Source organism: Mytilus edulis, unplaced genomic scaffold, assembly GCF_963676685.1.
Source record: "Mytilus edulis unplaced genomic scaffold, xbMytEdul2.2 SCAFFOLD_159, whole genome shotgun sequence".
In the NCBI taxonomy this organism is placed as follows: Eukaryota; Metazoa; Mollusca; class Bivalvia; order Mytilida; family Mytilidae; genus Mytilus; species Mytilus edulis.
Genome location: NW_027268978.1, coordinates 1 through 19,355, shown reverse-complemented (window position 1 = coordinate 19,355; position 19,355 = coordinate 1). Strand labels below are relative to the sequence as shown.

General features: G+C 36.1%; 17 non-coding genes across 17 annotated transcripts; all 17 read left to right on the top strand.

The window, feature by feature from the left end:
• Positions 1-255: 255 nt before the first annotated feature.
• LOC139509234 (U2 spliceosomal RNA) lies at positions 256-448 on the top strand. Its single transcript, XR_011661639.1, has one exon. It is a non-coding gene; the product is annotated as a U2 spliceosomal RNA (small nuclear RNA).
• Positions 449-1,434: 986 nt separating this feature from the next.
• On the top strand, positions 1,435-1,627 carry LOC139509219 (U2 spliceosomal RNA). Its single transcript, XR_011661625.1, has one exon. It is a non-coding gene; the product is annotated as a U2 spliceosomal RNA (small nuclear RNA).
• A 986-nt stretch (positions 1,628-2,613) lies between these two features.
• Positions 2,614-2,806, top strand: LOC139509232 (U2 spliceosomal RNA). The gene has a single exon (XR_011661638.1). It is a non-coding gene; the product is annotated as a U2 spliceosomal RNA (small nuclear RNA).
• Positions 2,807-3,792: 986 nt separating this feature from the next.
• Positions 3,793-3,985, top strand: LOC139509231 (U2 spliceosomal RNA). The gene has a single exon (XR_011661637.1). It is a non-coding gene; the product is annotated as a U2 spliceosomal RNA (small nuclear RNA).
• Positions 3,986-4,971: 986 nt separating this feature from the next.
• Positions 4,972-5,164, top strand: LOC139509230 (U2 spliceosomal RNA). Its single transcript, XR_011661636.1, has one exon. It is a non-coding gene; the product is annotated as a U2 spliceosomal RNA (small nuclear RNA).
• Positions 5,165-6,150: 986 nt separating this feature from the next.
• Positions 6,151-6,343, top strand: LOC139509229 (U2 spliceosomal RNA). The gene has a single exon (XR_011661635.1). It is a non-coding gene; the product is annotated as a U2 spliceosomal RNA (small nuclear RNA).
• Positions 6,344-7,329: 986 nt separating this feature from the next.
• On the top strand, positions 7,330-7,522 carry LOC139509228 (U2 spliceosomal RNA). Its single transcript, XR_011661634.1, has one exon. It is a non-coding gene; the product is annotated as a U2 spliceosomal RNA (small nuclear RNA).
• Positions 7,523-8,508: 986 nt separating this feature from the next.
• LOC139509227 (U2 spliceosomal RNA) lies at positions 8,509-8,701 on the top strand. The gene has a single exon (XR_011661632.1). It is a non-coding gene; the product is annotated as a U2 spliceosomal RNA (small nuclear RNA).
• A 986-nt stretch (positions 8,702-9,687) lies between these two features.
• Positions 9,688-9,880, top strand: LOC139509226 (U2 spliceosomal RNA). Its single transcript, XR_011661631.1, has one exon. It is a non-coding gene; the product is annotated as a U2 spliceosomal RNA (small nuclear RNA).
• A 986-nt stretch (positions 9,881-10,866) lies between these two features.
• LOC139509218 (U2 spliceosomal RNA) lies at positions 10,867-11,059 on the top strand. The gene has a single exon (XR_011661624.1). It is a non-coding gene; the product is annotated as a U2 spliceosomal RNA (small nuclear RNA).
• Positions 11,060-12,045: 986 nt separating this feature from the next.
• LOC139509272 (U2 spliceosomal RNA) lies at positions 12,046-12,238 on the top strand. The gene has a single exon (XR_011661677.1). It is a non-coding gene; the product is annotated as a U2 spliceosomal RNA (small nuclear RNA).
• Positions 12,239-13,224: 986 nt separating this feature from the next.
• Positions 13,225-13,417, top strand: LOC139509260 (U2 spliceosomal RNA). Its single transcript, XR_011661665.1, has one exon. It is a non-coding gene; the product is annotated as a U2 spliceosomal RNA (small nuclear RNA).
• Positions 13,418-14,403: 986 nt separating this feature from the next.
• On the top strand, positions 14,404-14,595 carry LOC139509220 (U2 spliceosomal RNA). The gene has a single exon (XR_011661626.1). It is a non-coding gene; the product is annotated as a U2 spliceosomal RNA (small nuclear RNA).
• Positions 14,596-15,583: 988 nt separating this feature from the next.
• LOC139509248 (U2 spliceosomal RNA) lies at positions 15,584-15,776 on the top strand. Its single transcript, XR_011661653.1, has one exon. It is a non-coding gene; the product is annotated as a U2 spliceosomal RNA (small nuclear RNA).
• A 986-nt stretch (positions 15,777-16,762) lies between these two features.
• On the top strand, positions 16,763-16,958 carry LOC139509221 (U2 spliceosomal RNA). The gene has a single exon (XR_011661627.1). It is a non-coding gene; the product is annotated as a U2 spliceosomal RNA (small nuclear RNA).
• A 986-nt stretch (positions 16,959-17,944) lies between these two features.
• On the top strand, positions 17,945-18,137 carry LOC139509236 (U2 spliceosomal RNA). Its single transcript, XR_011661641.1, has one exon. It is a non-coding gene; the product is annotated as a U2 spliceosomal RNA (small nuclear RNA).
• A 986-nt stretch (positions 18,138-19,123) lies between these two features.
• On the top strand, positions 19,124-19,316 carry LOC139509212 (U2 spliceosomal RNA). The gene has a single exon (XR_011661617.1). It is a non-coding gene; the product is annotated as a U2 spliceosomal RNA (small nuclear RNA).
• The last annotated feature ends 39 nt before the right edge of the window (positions 19,317-19,355 follow it).

The following is a 19,355-nucleotide window of genomic DNA, read 5'->3' as shown; positions in this document are numbered from 1 at the left end:
TACGTATGTTATACGTTTAAAAATATATTCTGGCGACTTGCCGTATTTCACAAGCCGCTTTTTATTTTCACACCCGTTTTGTCATGCAGAAATCGTTTCATGCTGTCAGGTATTTGAAGCAAAGCAAGATCTCGTGTTTCGTGTGCTTTTTGTATATAAATTTGCAAAATTTGTGTAGCTTTGGTTAAAATTAAAACACCGTGTTTGAGTAAGAAATAGGATTTGTAGGCTTTGGAAACTCGGAAAGATTTGAGTATCGCTTCTCGGCCTTTTGGCTAAGATCAAAGTGTAGTATCTGTTCTTATCAGCTTAATATCTGATACGTACCCCATGTGGGTACTTCGATATTAAACTGATTTTTGCAACTAGGTGAGATGTTAGGTGCTTGCACCGCTCTTGCCACGAGTTGGCCTGGTATTGCAGTACCTCCAGGATCGGCTCACTCCCCCTGTTTGGGGAGAAAATTAAAATAGAAAAATAGCTTTCCCTTCAATAGCCTGCGAAACAGCCCCAGTAAAATATTCTCTAATGCTTTTCACTGAGCACTACATGTGTACTTTTTCTATATATCTTTCTTATTTAAGGAGTTTGCGTAAATTGTATAGTTTTACTCATTGTTGTAAATCATTCTACTTCTCGTGCATGTAAAATAAGTTGCATTTTCTTTTTTTTCTTTTTTATGTCTGTTCTCTAAAAAGTTCTTTTCTTTTCTTGTAATGTAATATTTTTGTTGTCGCTTGCTTGTATTTATAACAGCACATGTCAGTGTATTAATGTATTCTCGTTCCTAAAAAGAAACTCTATAAATTTTTAGCGTTACGGAAAAACGCGGGGAAAAGAATTACGTCCCCTTCTACTGTTTCAATCATCGTTAATAGCGACGTCGCCTCAGAACGAGGGCAAACGATGGAAACTGCAGTCGGCCGGTAAGTTTTTTCCTCCTTCTGAAATTTATTTAAAAATTGCTGTACCGGTCAATTCCTTTAAAAAATAGAACAGGTGAACTGTTTATGTTTGTGTTAACTAAACGAGACAGTGAAAAGTCCGTGCTGATTGTGAAAAAGCGTTGAATTTATTTTCTGATTAATGAAATTTCCTAGGCTTTAAAAACTGCGTTCGTCGGACCTAGGATGAATCAACATGATCATGTTATTTCGTTCGATTAAGATTAAATACGTATACGTATGTTATACGTTTAAAAATATATTCTGGCGACTTGCCGTATTTCACAAGCCGCTTTTTATTTTCACACCCGTTTTGTCATGCAGAAATCGTTTCATGCTGTCAGGTATTTGAAGCAAAGCAAGATCTCGTGTTTCGTGTGCTTTTTGTATATAAATTTGCAAAATTTGTGTAGCTTTGGTTAAAATTAAAACACCGTGTTTGAGTAAGAAATAGGATTTGTAGGCTTTGGAAACTCGGAAAGATTTGAGTATCGCTTCTCGGCCTTTTGGCTAAGATCAAAGTGTAGTATCTGTTCTTATCAGCTTAATATCTGATACGTACCCCATGTGGGTACTTCGATATTAAACTGATTTTTGCAACTAGGTGAGATGTTAGGTGCTTGCACCGCTCTTGTCACGAGTTGGCCTGGTATTGCAGTACCTCCAGGATCGGCTCACTCCCCCTGTTTGGGGAGAAAATTAAAATAGAAAAATAGCTTTCCCTTCAATAGCCTGCGAAACAGCCCCAGTAAAATATTCTCTAATGCTTTTCACTGAGCACTACATGTGTACTTTTTCTATATATCTTTCTTATTTAAGGAGTTTGCGTAAATTGTATAGTTTTACTCATTGTTGTAAATCATTCTACTTCTCGTGCATGTAAAATAAGTTGCATTTTCTTTTTTTTCTTTTTTATGTCTGTTCTCTAAAAAGTTCTTTTCTTTTCTTGTAATGTAATATTTTTGTTGTCGCTTGCTTGTATTTATAACAGCACATGTCAGTGTATTAATGTATTCTCGTTCCTAAAAAGAAACTCTATAAATTTTTAGCGTTACGGAAAAACGCGGGGAAAAGAATTACGTCCCCTTCTACTGTTTCAATCATCGTTAATAGCGACGTCGCCTCAGAACGAGGGCAAACGATGGAAACTGCAGTCGGCCGGTAAGTTTTTTCCTCCTTCTGAAATTTATTTAAAAATTGCTGTACCGGTCAATTCCTTTAAAAAATAGAACAGGTGAACTGTTTATGTTTGTGTTAACTAAACGAGACAGTGAAAAGTCCGTGCTGATTGTGAAAAAGCGTTGAATTTATTTTCTGATTAATGAAATTTCCTAGGCTTTAAAAACTGCGTTCGTCGGACCTAGGATGAATCAACATGATCATGTTATTTCGTTCGATTAAGATTAAATACGTATACGTATGTTATACGTTTAAAAATATATTCTGGCGACTTGCCGTATTTCACAAGCCGCTTTTTATTTTCACACCCGTTTTGTCATGCAGAAATCGTTTCATGCTGTCAGGTATTTGAAGCAAAGCAAGATCTCGTGTTTCGTGTGCTTTTTGTATATAAATTTGCAAAATTTGTGTAGCTTTGGTTAAAATTAAAACACCGTGTTTGAGTAAGAAATAGGATTTGTAGGCTTTGGAAACTCGGAAAGATTTGAGTATCGCTTCTCGGCCTTTTGGCTAAGATCAAAGTGTAGTATCTGTTCTTATCAGCTTAATATCTGATACGTACCCCATGTGGGTACTTCGATATTAAACTGATTTTTGCAACTAGGTGAGATGTTAGGTGCTTGCACCGCTCTTGCCACGAGTTGGCCTGGTATTGCAGTACCTCCAGGATCGGCTCACTCCCCCTGTTTGGGGAGAAAATTAAAATAGAAAAATAGCTTTCCCTTCAATAGCCTGCGAAACAGCCCCAGTAAAATATTCTCTAATGCTTTTCACTGAGCACTACATGTGTACTTTTTCTATATATCTTTCTTATTTAAGGAGTTTGCGTAAATTGTATAGTTTTACTCATTGTTGTAAATCATTCTACTTCTCGTGCATGTAAAATAAGTTGCATTTTCTTTTTTTTCTTTTTTATGTCTGTTCTCTAAAAAGTTCTTTTCTTTTCTTGTAATGTAATATTTTTGTTGTCGCTTGCTTGTATTTATAACAGCACATGTCAGTGTATTAATGTATTCTCGTTCCTAAAAAGAAACTCTATAAATTTTTAGCGTTACGGAAAAACGCGGGGAAAAGAATTACGTCCCCTTCTACTGTTTCAATCATCGTTAATAGCGACGTCGCCTCAGAACGAGGGCAAACGATGGAAACTGCAGTCGGCCGGTAAGTTTTTTCCTCCTTCTGAAATTTATTTAAAAATTGCTGTACCGGTCAATTCCTTTAAAAAATAGAACAGGTGAACTGTTTATGTTTGTGTTAACTAAACGAGACAGTGAAAAGTCCGTGCTGATTGTGAAAAAGCGTTGAATTTATTTTCTGATTAATGAAATTTCCTAGGCTTTAAAAACTGCGTTCGTCGGACCTAGGATGAATCAACATGATCATGTTATTTCGTTCGATTAAGATTAAATACGTATACGTATGTTATACGTTTAAAAATATATTCTGGCGACTTGCCGTATTTCACAAGCCGCTTTTTATTTTCACACCCGTTTTGTCATGCAGAAATCGTTTCATGCTGTCAGGTATTTGAAGCAAAGCAAGATCTCGTGTTTCGTGTGCTTTTTGTATATAAATTTGCAAAATTTGTGTAGCTTTGGTTAAAATTAAAACACCGTGTTTGAGTAAGAAATAGGATTTGTAGGCTTTGGAAACTCGGAAAGATTTGAGTATCGCTTCTCGGCCTTTTGGCTAAGATCAAAGTGTAGTATCTGTTCTTATCAGCTTAATATCTGATACGTACCCCATGTGGGTACTTCGATATTAAACTGATTTTTGCAACTAGGTGAGATGTTAGGTGCTTGCACCGCTCTTGCCACGAGTTGGCCTGGTATTGCAGTACCTCCAGGATCGGCTCACTCCCCCTGTTTGGGGAGAAAATTAAAATAGAAAAATAGCTTTCCCTTCAATAGCCTGCGAAACAGCCCCAGTAAAATATTCTCTAATGCTTTTCACTGAGCACTACATGTGTACTTTTTCTATATATCTTTCTTATTTAAGGAGTTTGCGTAAATTGTATAGTTTTACTCATTGTTGTAAATCATTCTACTTCTCGTGCATGTAAAATAAGTTGCATTTTCTTTTTTTTCTTTTTTATGTCTGTTCTCTAAAAAGTTCTTTTCTTTTCTTGTAATGTAATATTTTTGTTGTCGCTTGCTTGTATTTATAACAGCACATGTCAGTGTATTAATGTATTCTCGTTCCTAAAAAGAAACTCTATAAATTTTTAGCGTTACGGAAAAACGCGGGGAAAAGAATTACGTCCCCTTCTACTGTTTCAATCATCGTTAATAGCGACGTCGCCTCAGAACGAGGGCAAACGATGGAAACTGCAGTCGGCCGGTAAGTTTTTTCCTCCTTCTGAAATTTATTTAAAAATTGCTGTACCGGTCAATTCCTTTAAAAAATAGAACAGGTGAACTGTTTATGTTTGTGTTAACTAAACGAGACAGTGAAAAGTCCGTGCTGATTGTGAAAAAGCGTTGAATTTATTTTCTGATTAATGAAATTTCCTAGGCTTTAAAAACTGCGTTCGTCGGACCTAGGATGAATCAACATGATCATGTTATTTCGTTCGATTAAGATTAAATACGTATACGTATGTTATACGTTTAAAAATATATTCTGGCGACTTGCCGTATTTCACAAGCCGCTTTTTATTTTCACACCCGTTTTGTCATGCAGAAATCGTTTCATGCTGTCAGGTATTTGAAGCAAAGCAAGATCTCGTGTTTCGTGTGCTTTTTGTATATAAATTTGCAAAATTTGTGTAGCTTTGGTTAAAATTAAAACACCGTGTTTGAGTAAGAAATAGGATTTGTAGGCTTTGGAAACTCGGAAAGATTTGAGTATCGCTTCTCGGCCTTTTGGCTAAGATCAAAGTGTAGTATCTGTTCTTATCAGCTTAATATCTGATACGTACCCCATGTGGGTACTTCGATATTAAACTGATTTTTGCAACTAGGTGAGATGTTAGGTGCTTGCACCGCTCTTGCCACGAGTTGGCCTGGTATTGCAGTACCTCCAGGATCGGCTCACTCCCCCTGTTTGGGGAGAAAATTAAAATAGAAAAATAGCTTTCCCTTCAATAGCCTGCGAAACAGCCCCAGTAAAATATTCTCTAATGCTTTTCACTGAGCACTACATGTGTACTTTTTCTATATATCTTTCTTATTTAAGGAGTTTGCGTAAATTGTATAGTTTTACTCATTGTTGTAAATCATTCTACTTCTCGTGCATGTAAAATAAGTTGCATTTTCTTTTTTTTCTTTTTTATGTCTGTTCTCTAAAAAGTTCTTTTCTTTTCTTGTAATGTAATATTTTTGTTGTCGCTTGCTTGTATTTATAACAGCACATGTCAGTGTATTAATGTATTCTCGTTCCTAAAAAGAAACTCTATAAATTTTTAGCGTTACGGAAAAACGCGGGGAAAAGAATTACGTCCCCTTCTACTGTTTCAATCATCGTTAATAGCGACGTCGCCTCAGAACGAGGGCAAACGATGGAAACTGCAGTCGGCCGGTAAGTTTTTTCCTCCTTCTGAAATTTATTTAAAAATTGCTGTACCGGTCAATTCCTTTAAAAAATAGAACAGGTGAACTGTTTATGTTTGTGTTAACTAAACGAGACAGTGAAAAGTCCGTGCTGATTGTGAAAAAGCGTTGAATTTATTTTCTGATTAATGAAATTTCCTAGGCTTTAAAAACTGCGTTCGTCGGACCTAGGATGAATCAACATGATCATGTTATTTCGTTCGATTAAGATTAAATACGTATACGTATGTTATACGTTTAAAAATATATTCTGGCGACTTGCCGTATTTCACAAGCCGCTTTTTATTTTCACACCCGTTTTGTCATGCAGAAATCGTTTCATGCTGTCAGGTATTTGAAGCAAAGCAAGATCTCGTGTTTCGTGTGCTTTTTGTATATAAATTTGCAAAATTTGTGTAGCTTTGGTTAAAATTAAAACACCGTGTTTGAGTAAGAAATAGGATTTGTAGGCTTTGGAAACTCGGAAAGATTTGAGTATCGCTTCTCGGCCTTTTGGCTAAGATCAAAGTGTAGTATCTGTTCTTATCAGCTTAATATCTGATACGTACCCCATGTGGGTACTTCGATATTAAACTGATTTTTGCAACTAGGTGAGATGTTAGGTGCTTGCACCGCTCTTGCCACGAGTTGGCCTGGTATTGCAGTACCTCCAGGATCGGCTCACTCCCCCTGTTTGGGGAGAAAATTAAAATAGAAAAATAGCTTTCCCTTCAATAGCCTGCGAAACAGCCCCAGTAAAATATTCTCTAATGCTTTTCACTGAGCACTACATGTGTACTTTTTCTATATATCTTTCTTATTTAAGGAGTTTGCGTAAATTGTATAGTTTTACTCATTGTTGTAAATCATTCTACTTCTCGTGCATGTAAAATAAGTTGCATTTTCTTTTTTTTCTTTTTTATGTCTGTTCTCTAAAAAGTTCTTTTCTTTTCTTGTAATGTAATATTTTTGTTGTCGCTTGCTTGTATTTATAACAGCACATGTCAGTGTATTAATGTATTCTCGTTCCTAAAAAGAAACTCTATAAATTTTTAGCGTTACGGAAAAACGCGGGGAAAAGAATTACGTCCCCTTCTACTGTTTCAATCATCGTTAATAGCGACGTCGCCTCAGAACGAGGGCAAACGATGGAAACTGCAGTCGGCCGGTAAGTTTTTTCCTCCTTCTGAAATTTATTTAAAAATTGCTGTACCGGTCAATTCCTTTAAAAAATAGAACAGGTGAACTGTTTATGTTTGTGTTAACTAAACGAGACAGTGAAAAGTCCGTGCTGATTGTGAAAAAGCGTTGAATTTATTTTCTGATTAATGAAATTTCCTAGGCTTTAAAAACTGCGTTCGTCGGACCTAGGATGAATCAACATGATCATGTTATTTCGTTCGATTAAGATTAAATACGTATACGTATGTTATACGTTTAAAAATATATTCTGGCGACTTGCCGTATTTCACAAGCCGCTTTTTATTTTCACACCCGTTTTGTCATGCAGAAATCGTTTCATGCTGTCAGGTATTTGAAGCAAAGCAAGATCTCGTGTTTCGTGTGCTTTTTGTATATAAATTTGCAAAATTTGTGTAGCTTTGGTTAAAATTAAAACACCGTGTTTGAGTAAGAAATAGGATTTGTAGGCTTTGGAAACTCGGAAAGATTTGAGTATCGCTTCTCGGCCTTTTGGCTAAGATCAAAGTGTAGTATCTGTTCTTATCAGCTTAATATCTGATACGTACCCCATGTGGGTACTTCGATATTAAACTGATTTTTGCAACTAGGTGAGATGTTAGGTGCTTGCACCGCTCTTGCCACGAGTTGGCCTGGTATTGCAGTACCTCCAGGATCGGCTCACTCCCCCTGTTTGGGGAGAAAATTAAAATAGAAAAATAGCTTTCCCTTCAATAGCCTGCGAAACAGCCCCAGTAAAATATTCTCTAATGCTTTTCACTGAGCACTACATGTGTACTTTTTCTATATATCTTTCTTATTTAAGGAGTTTGCGTAAATTGTATAGTTTTACTCATTGTTGTAAATCATTCTACTTCTCGTGCATGTAAAATAAGTTGCATTTTCTTTTTTTTCTTTTTTATGTCTGTTCTCTAAAAAGTTCTTTTCTTTTCTTGTAATGTAATATTTTTGTTGTCGCTTGCTTGTATTTATAACAGCACATGTCAGTGTATTAATGTATTCTCGTTCCTAAAAAGAAACTCTATAAATTTTTAGCGTTACGGAAAAACGCGGGGAAAAGAATTACGTCCCCTTCTACTGTTTCAATCATCGTTAATAGCGACGTCGCCTCAGAACGAGGGCAAACGATGGAAACTGCAGTCGGCCGGTAAGTTTTTTCCTCCTTCTGAAATTTATTTAAAAATTGCTGTACCGGTCAATTCCTTTAAAAAATAGAACAGGTGAACTGTTTATGTTTGTGTTAACTAAACGAGACAGTGAAAAGTCCGTGCTGATTGTGAAAAAGCGTTGAATTTATTTTCTGATTAATGAAATTTCCTAGGCTTTAAAAACTGCGTTCGTCGGACCTAGGATGAATCAACATGATCATGTTATTTCGTTCGATTAAGATTAAATACGTATACGTATGTTATACGTTTAAAAATATATTCTGGCGACTTGCCGTATTTCACAAGCCGCTTTTTATTTTCACACCCGTTTTGTCATGCAGAAATCGTTTCATGCTGTCAGGTATTTGAAGCAAAGCAAGATCTCGTGTTTCGTGTGCTTTTTGTATATAAATTTGCAAAATTTGTGTAGCTTTGGTTAAAATTAAAACACCGTGTTTGAGTAAGAAATAGGATTTGTAGGCTTTGGAAACTCGGAAAGATTTGAGTATCGCTTCTCGGCCTTTTGGCTAAGATCAAAGTGTAGTATCTGTTCTTATCAGCTTAATATCTGATACGTACCCCATGTGGGTACTTCGATATTAAACTGATTTTTGCAACTAGGTGAGATGTTAGGTGCTTGCACCGCTCTTGCCACGAGTTGGCCTGGTATTGCAGTACCTCCAGGATCGGCTCACTCCCCCTGTTTGGGGAGAAAATTAAAATAGAAAAATAGCTTTCCCTTCAATAGCCTGCGAAACAGCCCCAGTAAAATATTCTCTAATGCTTTTCACTGAGCACTACATGTGTACTTTTTCTATATATCTTTCTTATTTAAGGAGTTTGCGTAAATTGTATAGTTTTACTCATTGTTGTAAATCATTCTACTTCTCGTGCATGTAAAATAAGTTGCATTTTCTTTTTTTTCTTTTTTATGTCTGTTCTCTAAAAAGTTCTTTTCTTTTCTTGTAATGTAATATTTTTGTTGTCGCTTGCTTGTATTTATAACAGCACATGTCAGTGTATTAATGTATTCTCGTTCCTAAAAAGAAACTCTATAAATTTTTAGCGTTACGGAAAAACGCGGGGAAAAGAATTACGTCCCCTTCTACTGTTTCAATCATCGTTAATAGCGACGTCGCCTCAGAACGAGGGCAAACGATGGAAACTGCAGTCGGCCGGTAAGTTTTTTCCTCCTTCTGAAATTTATTTAAAAATTGCTGTACCGGTCAATTCCTTTAAAAAATAGAACAGGTGAACTGTTTATGTTTGTGTTAACTAAACGAGACAGTGAAAAGTCCGTGCTGATTGTGAAAAAGCGTTGAATTTATTTTCTGATTAATGAAATTTCCTAGGCTTTAAAAACTGCGTTCGTCGGACCTAGGATGAATCAACATGATCATGTTATTTCGTTCGATTAAGATTAAATACGTATACGTATGTTATACGTTTAAAAATATATTCTGGCGACTTGCCGTATTTCACAAGCCGCTTTTTATTTTCACACCCGTTTTGTCATGCAGAAATCGTTTCATGCTGTCAGGTATTTGAAGCAAAGCAAGATCTCGTGTTTCGTGTGCTTTTTGTATATAAATTTGCAAAATTTGTGTAGCTTTGGTTAAAATTAAAACACCGTGTTTGAGTAAGAAATAGGATTTGTAGGCTTTGGAAACTCGGAAAGATTTGAGTATCGCTTCTCGGCCTTTTGGCTAAGATCAAAGTGTAGTATCTGTTCTTATCAGCTTAATATCTGATACGTACCCCATGTGGGTACTTCGATATTAAACTGATTTTTGCAACTAGGTGAGATGTTAGGTGCTTGCACCGCTCTTGCCACGAGTTGGCCTGGTATTGCAGTACCTCCAGGATCGGCTCACTCCCCCTGTTTGGGGAGAAAATTAAAATAGAAAAATAGCTTTCCCTTCAATAGCCTGCGAAACAGCCCCAGTAAAATATTCTCTAATGCTTTTCACTGAGCACTACATGTGTACTTTTTCTATATATCTTTCTTATTTAAGGAGTTTGCGTAAATTGTATAGTTTTACTCATTGTTGTAAATCATTCTACTTCTCGTGCATGTAAAATAAGTTGCATTTTCTTTTTTTTCTTTTTTATGTCTGTTCTCTAAAAAGTTCTTTTCTTTTCTTGTAATGTAATATTTTTGTTGTCGCTTGCTTGTATTTATAACAGCACATGTCAGTGTATTAATGTATTCTCGTTCCTAAAAAGAAACTCTATAAATTTTTAGCGTTACGGAAAAACGCGGGGAAAAGAATTACGTCCCCTTCTACTGTTTCAATCATCGTTAATAGCGACGTCGCCTCAGAACGAGGGCAAACGATGGAAACTGCAGTCGGCCGGTAAGTTTTTTCCTCCTTCTGAAATTTATTTAAAAATTGCTGTACCGGTCAATTCCTTTAAAAAATAGAACAGGTGAACTGTTTATGTTTGTGTTAACTAAACGAGACAGTGAAAAGTCCGTGCTGATTGTGAAAAAGCGTTGAATTTATTTTCTGATTAATGAAATTTCCTAGGCTTTAAAAACTGCGTTCGTCGGACCTAGGATGAATCAACATGATCATGTTATTTCGTTCGATTAAGATTAAATACGTATACGTATGTTATACGTTTAAAAATATATTCTGGCGACTTGCCGTATTTCACAAGCCGCTTTTTATTTTCACACCCGTTTTGTCATGCAGAAATCGTTTCATGCTGTCAGGTATTTGAAGCAAAGCAAGATCTCGTGTTTCGTGTGCTTTTTGTATATAAATTTGCAAAATTTGTGTAGCTTTGGTTAAAATTAAAACACCGTGTTTGAGTAAGAAATAGGATTTGTAGGCTTTGGAAACTCGGAAAGATTTGAGTATCGCTTCTCGGCCTTTTGGCTAAGATCAAAGTGTAGTATCTGTTCTTATCAGCTTAATATCTGATACGTACCCCATGTGGGTACTTCGATATTAAACTGATTTTTGCAACTAGGTGAGATGTTAGGTGCTTGCACCGCTCTTGCCACGAGTTGGCCTGGTATTGCAGTACCTCCAGGATCGGCTCACTCCCCCTGTTTGGGGAGAAAATTAAAATAGAAAAATAGCTTTCCCTTCAATAGCCTGCGAAACAGCCCCAGTAAAATATTCTCTAATGCTTTTCACTGAGCACTACATGTGTACTTTTTCTATATATCTTTCTTATTTAAGGAGTTTGCGTAAATTGTATAGTTTTACTCATTGTTGTAAATCATTCTACTTCTCGTGCATGTAAAATAAGTTGCATTTTCTTTTTTTTCTTTTTTATGTCTGTTCTCTAAAAAGTTCTTTTCTTTTCTTGTAATGTAATATTTTTGTTGTCGCTTGCTTGTATTTATAACAGCACATGTCAGTGTATTAATGTATTCTCGTTCCTAAAAAGAAACTCTATAAATTTTTAGCGTTACGGAAAAACGCGGGGAAAAGAATTACGTCCCCTTCTACTGTTTCAATCATCGTTAATAGCGACGTCGCCTCAGAACGAGGGCAAACGATGGAAACTGCAGTCGGCCGGTAAGTTTTTTCCTCCTTCTGAAATTTATTTAAAAATTGCTGTACCGGTCAATTCCTTTAAAAAATAGAACAGGTGAACTGTTTATGTTTGTGTTAACTAAACGAGACAGTGAAAAGTCCGTGCTGATTGTGAAAAAGCGTTGAATTTATTTTCTGATTAATGAAATTTCCTAGGCTTTAAAAACTGCGTTCGTCGGACCTAGGATGAATCAACATGATCATGTTATTTCGTTCGATTAAGATTAAATACGTATACGTATGTTATACGTTTAAAAATATATTCTGGCGACTTGCCGTATTTCACAAGCCGCTTTTTATTTTCACACCCGTTTTGTCATGCAGAAATCGTTTCATGCTGTCAGGTATTTGAAGCAAAGCAAGATCTCGTGTTTCGTGTGCTTTTTGTATATAAATTTGCAAAATTTGTGTAGCTTTGGTTAAAATTAAAACACCGTGTTTGAGTAAGAAATAGGATTTGTAGGCTTTGGAAACTCGGAAAGATTTGAGTATCGCTTCTCGGCCTTTTGGCTAAGATCAAAGTGTAGTATCTGTTCTTATCAGCTTAATATCTGATACGTACCCCATGTGGGTACTTCGATATTAAACTGATTTTTGCAACTAGGTGAGATGTTAGGTGCTTGCACCGCTCTTGCCACGAGTTGGCCTGGTATTGCAGTACCTCCAGGATCGGCTCACTCCCCCTGTTTGGGGAGAAAATTAAAATAGAAAAATAGCTTTCCCTTCAATAGCCTGCGAAACAGCCCCAGTAAAATATTCTCTAATGCTTTTCACTGAGCACTACATGTGTACTTTTTCTATATATCTTTCTTATTTAAGGAGTTTGCGTAAATTGTATAGTTTTACTCATTGTTGTAAATCATTCTACTTCTCGTGCATGTAAAATAAGTTGCATTTTCTTTTTTTTCTTTTTTATGTCTGTTCTCTAAAAAGTTCTTTTCTTTTCTTGTAATGTAATATTTTTGTTGTCGCTTGCTTGTATTTATAACAGCACATGTCAGTGTATTAATGTATTCTCGTTCCTAAAAAGAAACTCTATAAATTTTTAGCGTTACGGAAAAACGCGGGGAAAAGAATTACGTCCCCTTCTACTGTTTCAATCATCGTTAATAGCGACGTCGCCTCAGAACGAGGGCAAACGATGGAAACTGCAGTCGGCCGGTAAGTTTTTTCCTCCTTCTGAAATTTATTTAAAAATTGCTGTACCGGTCAATTCCTTTAAAAAATAGAACAGGTGAACTGTTTATGTTTGTGTTAACTAAACGAGACAGTGAAAAGTCCGTGCTGATTGTGAAAAAGCGTTGAATTTATTTTCTGATTAATGAAATTTCCTAGGCTTTAAAAACTGCGTTCGTCGGACCTAGGATGAATCAACATGATCATGTTATTTCGTTCGATTAAGATTAAATACGTATACGTATGTTATACGTTTAAAAATATATTCTGGCGACTTGCCGTATTTCACAAGCCGCTTTTTATTTTCACACCCGTTTTGTCATGCAGAAATCGTTTCATGCTGTCAGGTATTTGAAGCAAAGCAAGATCTCGTGTTTCGTGTGCTTTTTGTATATAAATTTGCAAAATTTGTGTAGCTTTGGTTAAAATTAAAACACCGTGTTTGAGTAAGAAATAGGATTTGTAGGCTTTGGAAACTCGGAAAGATTTGAGTATCGCTTCTCGGCCTTTTGGCTAAGATCAAAGTGTAGTATCTGTTCTTATCAGCTTAATATCTGATACGTACCCCATGTGGGTACTTCGATATTAAACTGATTTTTGCAACTAGGTGAGATGTTAGGTGCTTGCACCGCTCTTGCCACGAGTTGGCCTGGTATTGCAGTACCTCCAGGATCGGCTCACTCCCCCTGTTTGGGGAGAAAATTAAAATAGAAAAATAGCTTTCCCTTCAATAGCCTGCGAAACAGCCCCAGTAAAATATTCTCTAATGCTTTTCACTGAGCACTACATGTGTACTTTTTCTATATATCTTTCTTATTTAAGGAGTTTGCGTAAATTGTATAGTTTTACTCATTGTTGTAAATCATTCTACTTCTCGTGCATGTAAAATAAGTTGCATTTTCTTTTTTTTCTTTTTTATGTCTGTTCTCTAAAAAGTTCTTTTCTTTTCTTGTAATGTAATATTTTTGTTGTCGCTTGCTTGTATTTATAACAGCACATGTCAGTGTATTAATGTATTCTCGTTCCTAAAAAGAAACTCTATAAATTTTTAGCGTTACGGAAAAACGCGGGGAAAAGAATTACGTCCCCTTCTACTGTTTCAATCATCGTTAATAGCGACGTCGCCTCAGAACGAGGGCAAACGATGGAAACTGCAGTCGGCCGGTAAGTTTTTTCCTCCTTCTGAAATTTATTTAAAAATTGCTGTACCGGTCAATTCCTTTAAAAAATAGAACAGGTGAACTGTTTATGTTTGTGTTAACTAAACGAGACAGTGAAAAGTCCGTGCTGATTGTGAAAAAGCGTTGAATTTATTTTCTGATTAATGAAATTTCCTAGGCTTTAAAAACTGCGTTCGTCGGACCTAGGATGAATCAACATGATCATGTTATTTCGTTCGATTAAGATTAAATACGTATACGTATGTTATACGTTTAAAAATATATTCTGGCGACTTGCCGTATTTCACAAGCCGCTTTTTATTTTCACACCCGTTTTGTCATGCAGAAATCGTTTCATGCTGTCAGGTATTTGAAGCAAAGCAAGATCTCGTGTTTCGTGTGCTTTTTGTATATAAATTTGCAAAATTTGTGTAGCTTTGGTTAAAATTAAAACACCGTGTTTGAGTAAGAAATAGGATTTGTAGGCTTTGGAAACTCGGAAAGATTTGAGTATCGCTTCTCGGCCTTTTGGCTAAGATCAAAGTGTAGTATCTGTTCTTATCAGCTTAATATCTGATACGTACCCCCTGTGGGTACTTCGATATTAACTGATTTTTGCAACTAGGTGAGATGTTAGGTGCTTGCACCGCTCTTGCCACGAGTTGGCCTGGTATTGCAGTACCTCCAGGATCGGCTCACTCCCCCTGTTTGGGGAGAAAATTAAAATAGAAAAATAGCTTTCCCTTCAATAGCCTGCGAAACAGCCCCAGTAAAATATTCTCTAATGCTTTTCACTGAGCACTACATGTGTACTTTTTCTATATATCTTTCTTATTTAAGGAGTTTGCGTAAATTGTATAGTTTTACTCATTGTTGTAAATCATTCTACTTCTCGTGCATGTAAAATAAGTTGCATTTTCTTTTTTTTCTTTTTTATGTCTGTTCTCTAAAAAGTTCTTTTCTTTTCTTGTAATGTAATATTTTTGTTGTCGCTTGCTTGTATTTATAACAGCACATGTCAGTGTATTAATGTATTCTCGTTCCTAAAAAAGAAACTCTATAAATTTTTAGCGTTACGGAAAAACGCGGGGAAAAGAATTACGTCCCCTTCTACTGTTTCAATCATCGTTAATAGCGACGTCGCCTCAGAACGAGGGCAAACGATGGAAACTGCAGTCGGCCGGTAAGTTTTTTCCTCCTTCTGAAATTTATTTAAAAATTGCTGTACCGGTCAATTCCTTTAAAAAATAGAACAGGTGAACTGTTTATGTTTGTGTTAACTAAACGAGACAGTGAAAAGTCCACGTGCTGATTGTGAAAAAGCGTTGAATTTATTTTCTGATTAATGAAATTTCCTAGGCTTTAAAAACTGCGTTCGTCGGACCTAGGATGAATCAACATGATCATGTTATTTCGTTCGATTAAGATTAAATACGTATACGTATGTTATACGTTTAAAAATATATTCTGGCGACTTGCCGTATTTCACAAGCCGCTTTTTATTTTCACACCCGTTTTGTCATGCAGAAATCGTTTCATGCTGTCAGGTATTTGAAGCAAAGCAAGATCTCGTGTTTCGTGTGCTTTTTGTATATAAATTTGCAAATTTGTGTAGCTTTGGTTAAAATTAAAACACCGTGTTTGAGTAAGAAATAGGATTTGTAGGCTTTGGAAACTCGGAAAGATTTGAGTATCGCTTCTCGGCCTTTTGGCTAAGATCAAAGTGTAGTATCTGTTCTTATCAGCTTAATATCTGATACGTACCCCATGTGGGTACTTCGATATTAAACTGATTTTTGCAACTAGGTGAGATGTTAGGTGCTTGCACCGCTCTTGCCACGAGTTGGCCTGGTATTGCAGTACCTCCAGGATCGGCTCACTCCCCCTGTTTGGGGAGAAAATTAAAATAGAAAAATAGCTTTCCCTTCAATAGCCTGCGAAACAGCCCCAGTAAAATATTCTCTAATGCTTTTCACTGAGCACTACATGTGTACTTTTTCTATATATCTTTCTTATTTAAGGAGTTTGCGTAAATTGTATAGTTTTACTCATTGTTGTAAATCATTCTACTTCTCGTGCATGTAAAATAAGTTGCATTTTCTTTTTTTTCTTTTTTATGTCTGTTCTCTAAAAAGTTCTTTTCTTTTCTTGTAATGTAATATTTTTGTTGTCGCTTGCTTGTATTTATAACAGCACATGTCAGTGTATTAATGTATTCTCGTTCCTAAAAAGAAACTCTATAAATTTTTAGCGTTACGGAAAAACGCGGGGAAAAGAATTACGTCCCCTTCTACTGTTTCAATCATCGTTAATAGCGACGTCGCCTCAGAACGAGGGCAAACGATGGAAACTGCAGTCGGCCGGTAAGTTTTTTCCTCCTTCTGAAATTTATTTAAAAATTGCTGTACCGGTCAATTCCTTTAAAAAATAGAACAGGTGAACTGTTTATGTTTGTGTTAACTAAACGAGACAGTGAAAAGTCCGTGCTGATTGTGAAAAAGCGTTGAATTTATTTTCTGATTAATGAAATTTCCTAGGCTTTAAAAACTGCGTTCGTCGGACCTAGGATGAATCAACATGATCATGTTATTTCGTTCGATTAAGATTAAATACGTATACGTATGTTATACGTTTAAAAATATATTCTGGCGACTTGCCGTATTTCACAAGCCGCTTTTTATTTTCACACCCGTTTTGTCATGCAGAAATCGTTTCATGCTGTCAGGTATTTGAAGCAAAGCAAGATCTCGTGTTTCGTGTGCTTTTTGTATATAAATTTGCAAAATTTGTGTAGCTTTGGTTAAAATTAAAACACCGTGTTTGAGTAAGAAATAGGATTTGTAGGCTTTGGAAACTCGGAAAGATTTGAGTATCGCTTCTCGGCCTTTTGGCTAAGATCAAAGTGTAGTATCTGTTCTTTTTCAGCTTTAATATCTGATACGTACCCCCATGTGGGTACTTCGATATTAAACTGATTTTTGCAACTAGGTGAGATGTTAGGTGCTTGCACCGCTCTTGCCACGAGTTGGCCTGGTATTGCAGTACCTCCAGGATCGGCTCACTCCCCCTGTTTGGGGAGAAAATTAAAATAGAAAAATAGCTTTCCCTTCAATAGCCTGCGAAACAGCCCCAGTAAAATATTCTCTAATGCTTTTCACTGAGCACTACATGTGTACTTTTTCTATATATCTTTCTTATTTAAGGAGTTTGCGTAAATTGTATAGTTTTACTCATTGTTGTAAATCATTCTACTTCTCGTGCATGTAAAATAAGTTGCATTTTCTTTTTTTTCTTTTTTATGTCTGTTCTCTAAAAAGTTCTTTTCTTTTCTTGTAATGTAATATTTTTGTTGTCGCTTGCTTGTATTTATAACAGCACATGTCAGTGTATTAATGTATTCTCGTTCCTAAAAAGAAACTCTATAAATTTTTAGCGTTACGGAAAAACGCGGGGAAAAGAATTACGTCCCCTTCTACTGTTTCAATCATCGTTAATAGCGACGTCGCCTCAGAACGAGGGCAAACGATGGAAACTGCAGTCGGCCGGTAAGTTTTTTCCTCCTTCTGAAATTTATTTAAAAATTGCTGTACCGGTCAATTCCTTTAAAAAATAGAACAGGTGAACTGTTTATGTTTGTGTTAACTAAACGAGACAGTGAAAAGTCCGTGCTGATTGTGAAAAAGCGTTGAATTTATTTTCTGATTAATGAAATTTCCTAGGCTTTAAAAACTGCGTTCGTCGGACCTAGGATGAATCAACATGATCATGTTATTTCGTTCGATTAAGATTAAATACGTATACGTATGTTATACGTTTAAAAATATATTCTGGCGACTTGCCGTATTTCACAAGCCGCTTTTTATTTTCACACCCGTTTTGTCATGCAGAAATCGTTTCATGCTGTCAGGTATTTGAAGCAAAGCAAGATCTCGTGTTTCGTGTGCTTTTTGTATATAAATTTGCAAAATTTGTGTAGCTTTGGTTAAAATTAAAACACCGTGTTTGAGTAAGAAATAGGATTTGTAGGCTTTGGAAACTCGGAAAGATTTGAGTATCGCTTCTCGGCCTTTTGGCTAAGATCAAAGTGTAGTATCTGTTCTTATCAGCTTAATATCTGATACGTACCCCATGTGGGTACTTCGATATTAAACTGATTTTTGCAACTAGGTGAGATGTTAGGTGCTTGCACCGCTCTTGCCACGAGTTGGCCTGGTATTGCAGTACCTCCAGGATCGGCTCACTCCCCCTGTTTGGGGAGAAAATTAAAATAGAAAAATAGCTTTCCCTTCAATAGCCTGCGAAACAGCCCCAGTAAAATATTCTCTAATGCTTTTCACTGAGCACTACATGTGTACTTTTTCTATATATCTTTCTTATTTAAGGAGTTTGCGTAAATTGTATAGTTTTACTCATTGTTGTAAATCATTCTACTTCTCGTGCATGTAAAATAAGTTGCATTTTCTTTTTTTTCTTTTTTATGTCTGTTCTCTAAAAAGTTCTTTTCTTTTCTTGTAATGTAATATTTTTGTTGTCGCTTGCTTGTATTTATAACAGCACATGTCAGTGTATTAATGTATTCTCGTTCCTAAAAAGAAACTCTATAAATTTTTAGCGTTACGGAAAAACGCGGGGAAAAGAATTACGTCCCCTTCTACTGTTTCAATCATCGTTAATAGCGACGTCGCCTCAGAACGAGGGCAAACGATGGAAACTGCAGTCGGCCGGTAAGTTTTTTCCTCCTTCTGAAATTTATTTAAAAATTGCTGTACCGGTCAATTCCTTTAAAAAATAGAACAGGTGAACTGTTTATGTTTGTGTTAACTAAACGAGACAGTGAAAAGTCCGTGCTGATTGTGAAAAAGCGTTGAATTTATTTTCTGATTAATGAAATTTCCTAGGCTTTAAAAACTGCGTTCGTCGGACCTAGGATGAATCAACATGATCATGTTATTTCGTTCGATTAAGATTAAATACGTATACGTATGTTATACGTTTAAAAATATATTCTGGCGACTTGCCGTATTTCACAAGCCGCTTTTTATTTTCACACCCGTTTTGTCATGCAGAAATCGTTTCATGCTGTCAGGTATTTGAAGCAAAGCAAGATCTCGTGTTTCGTGTGCTTTTTGTATATAAATTTGCAAAATTTGTGTAGCTTTGGTTAAAATTAAAACACCGTGTTTGAGTAAGAAATAGGATTTGTAGGCTTTGGAAACTCGGAAAGATTTGAGTATCGCTTCTCGGCCTTTTGGCTAAGATCAAAGTGTAGTATCTGTTCTTATCAGCTTAATATCTGATACGTACCCCATGTGGGTACTTCGATATTAAACTGATTTTTGCAACTAGGTGAGATGTTAGGTGCTTGCACCGCTCTTGCCACGAGTTGGCCTGGTATTGCAGTACCTCCAGGATCGGCTCACTCCCCCTGTTTGGGGAGAAAATTAAAATAGAAAAATAGCTTTCC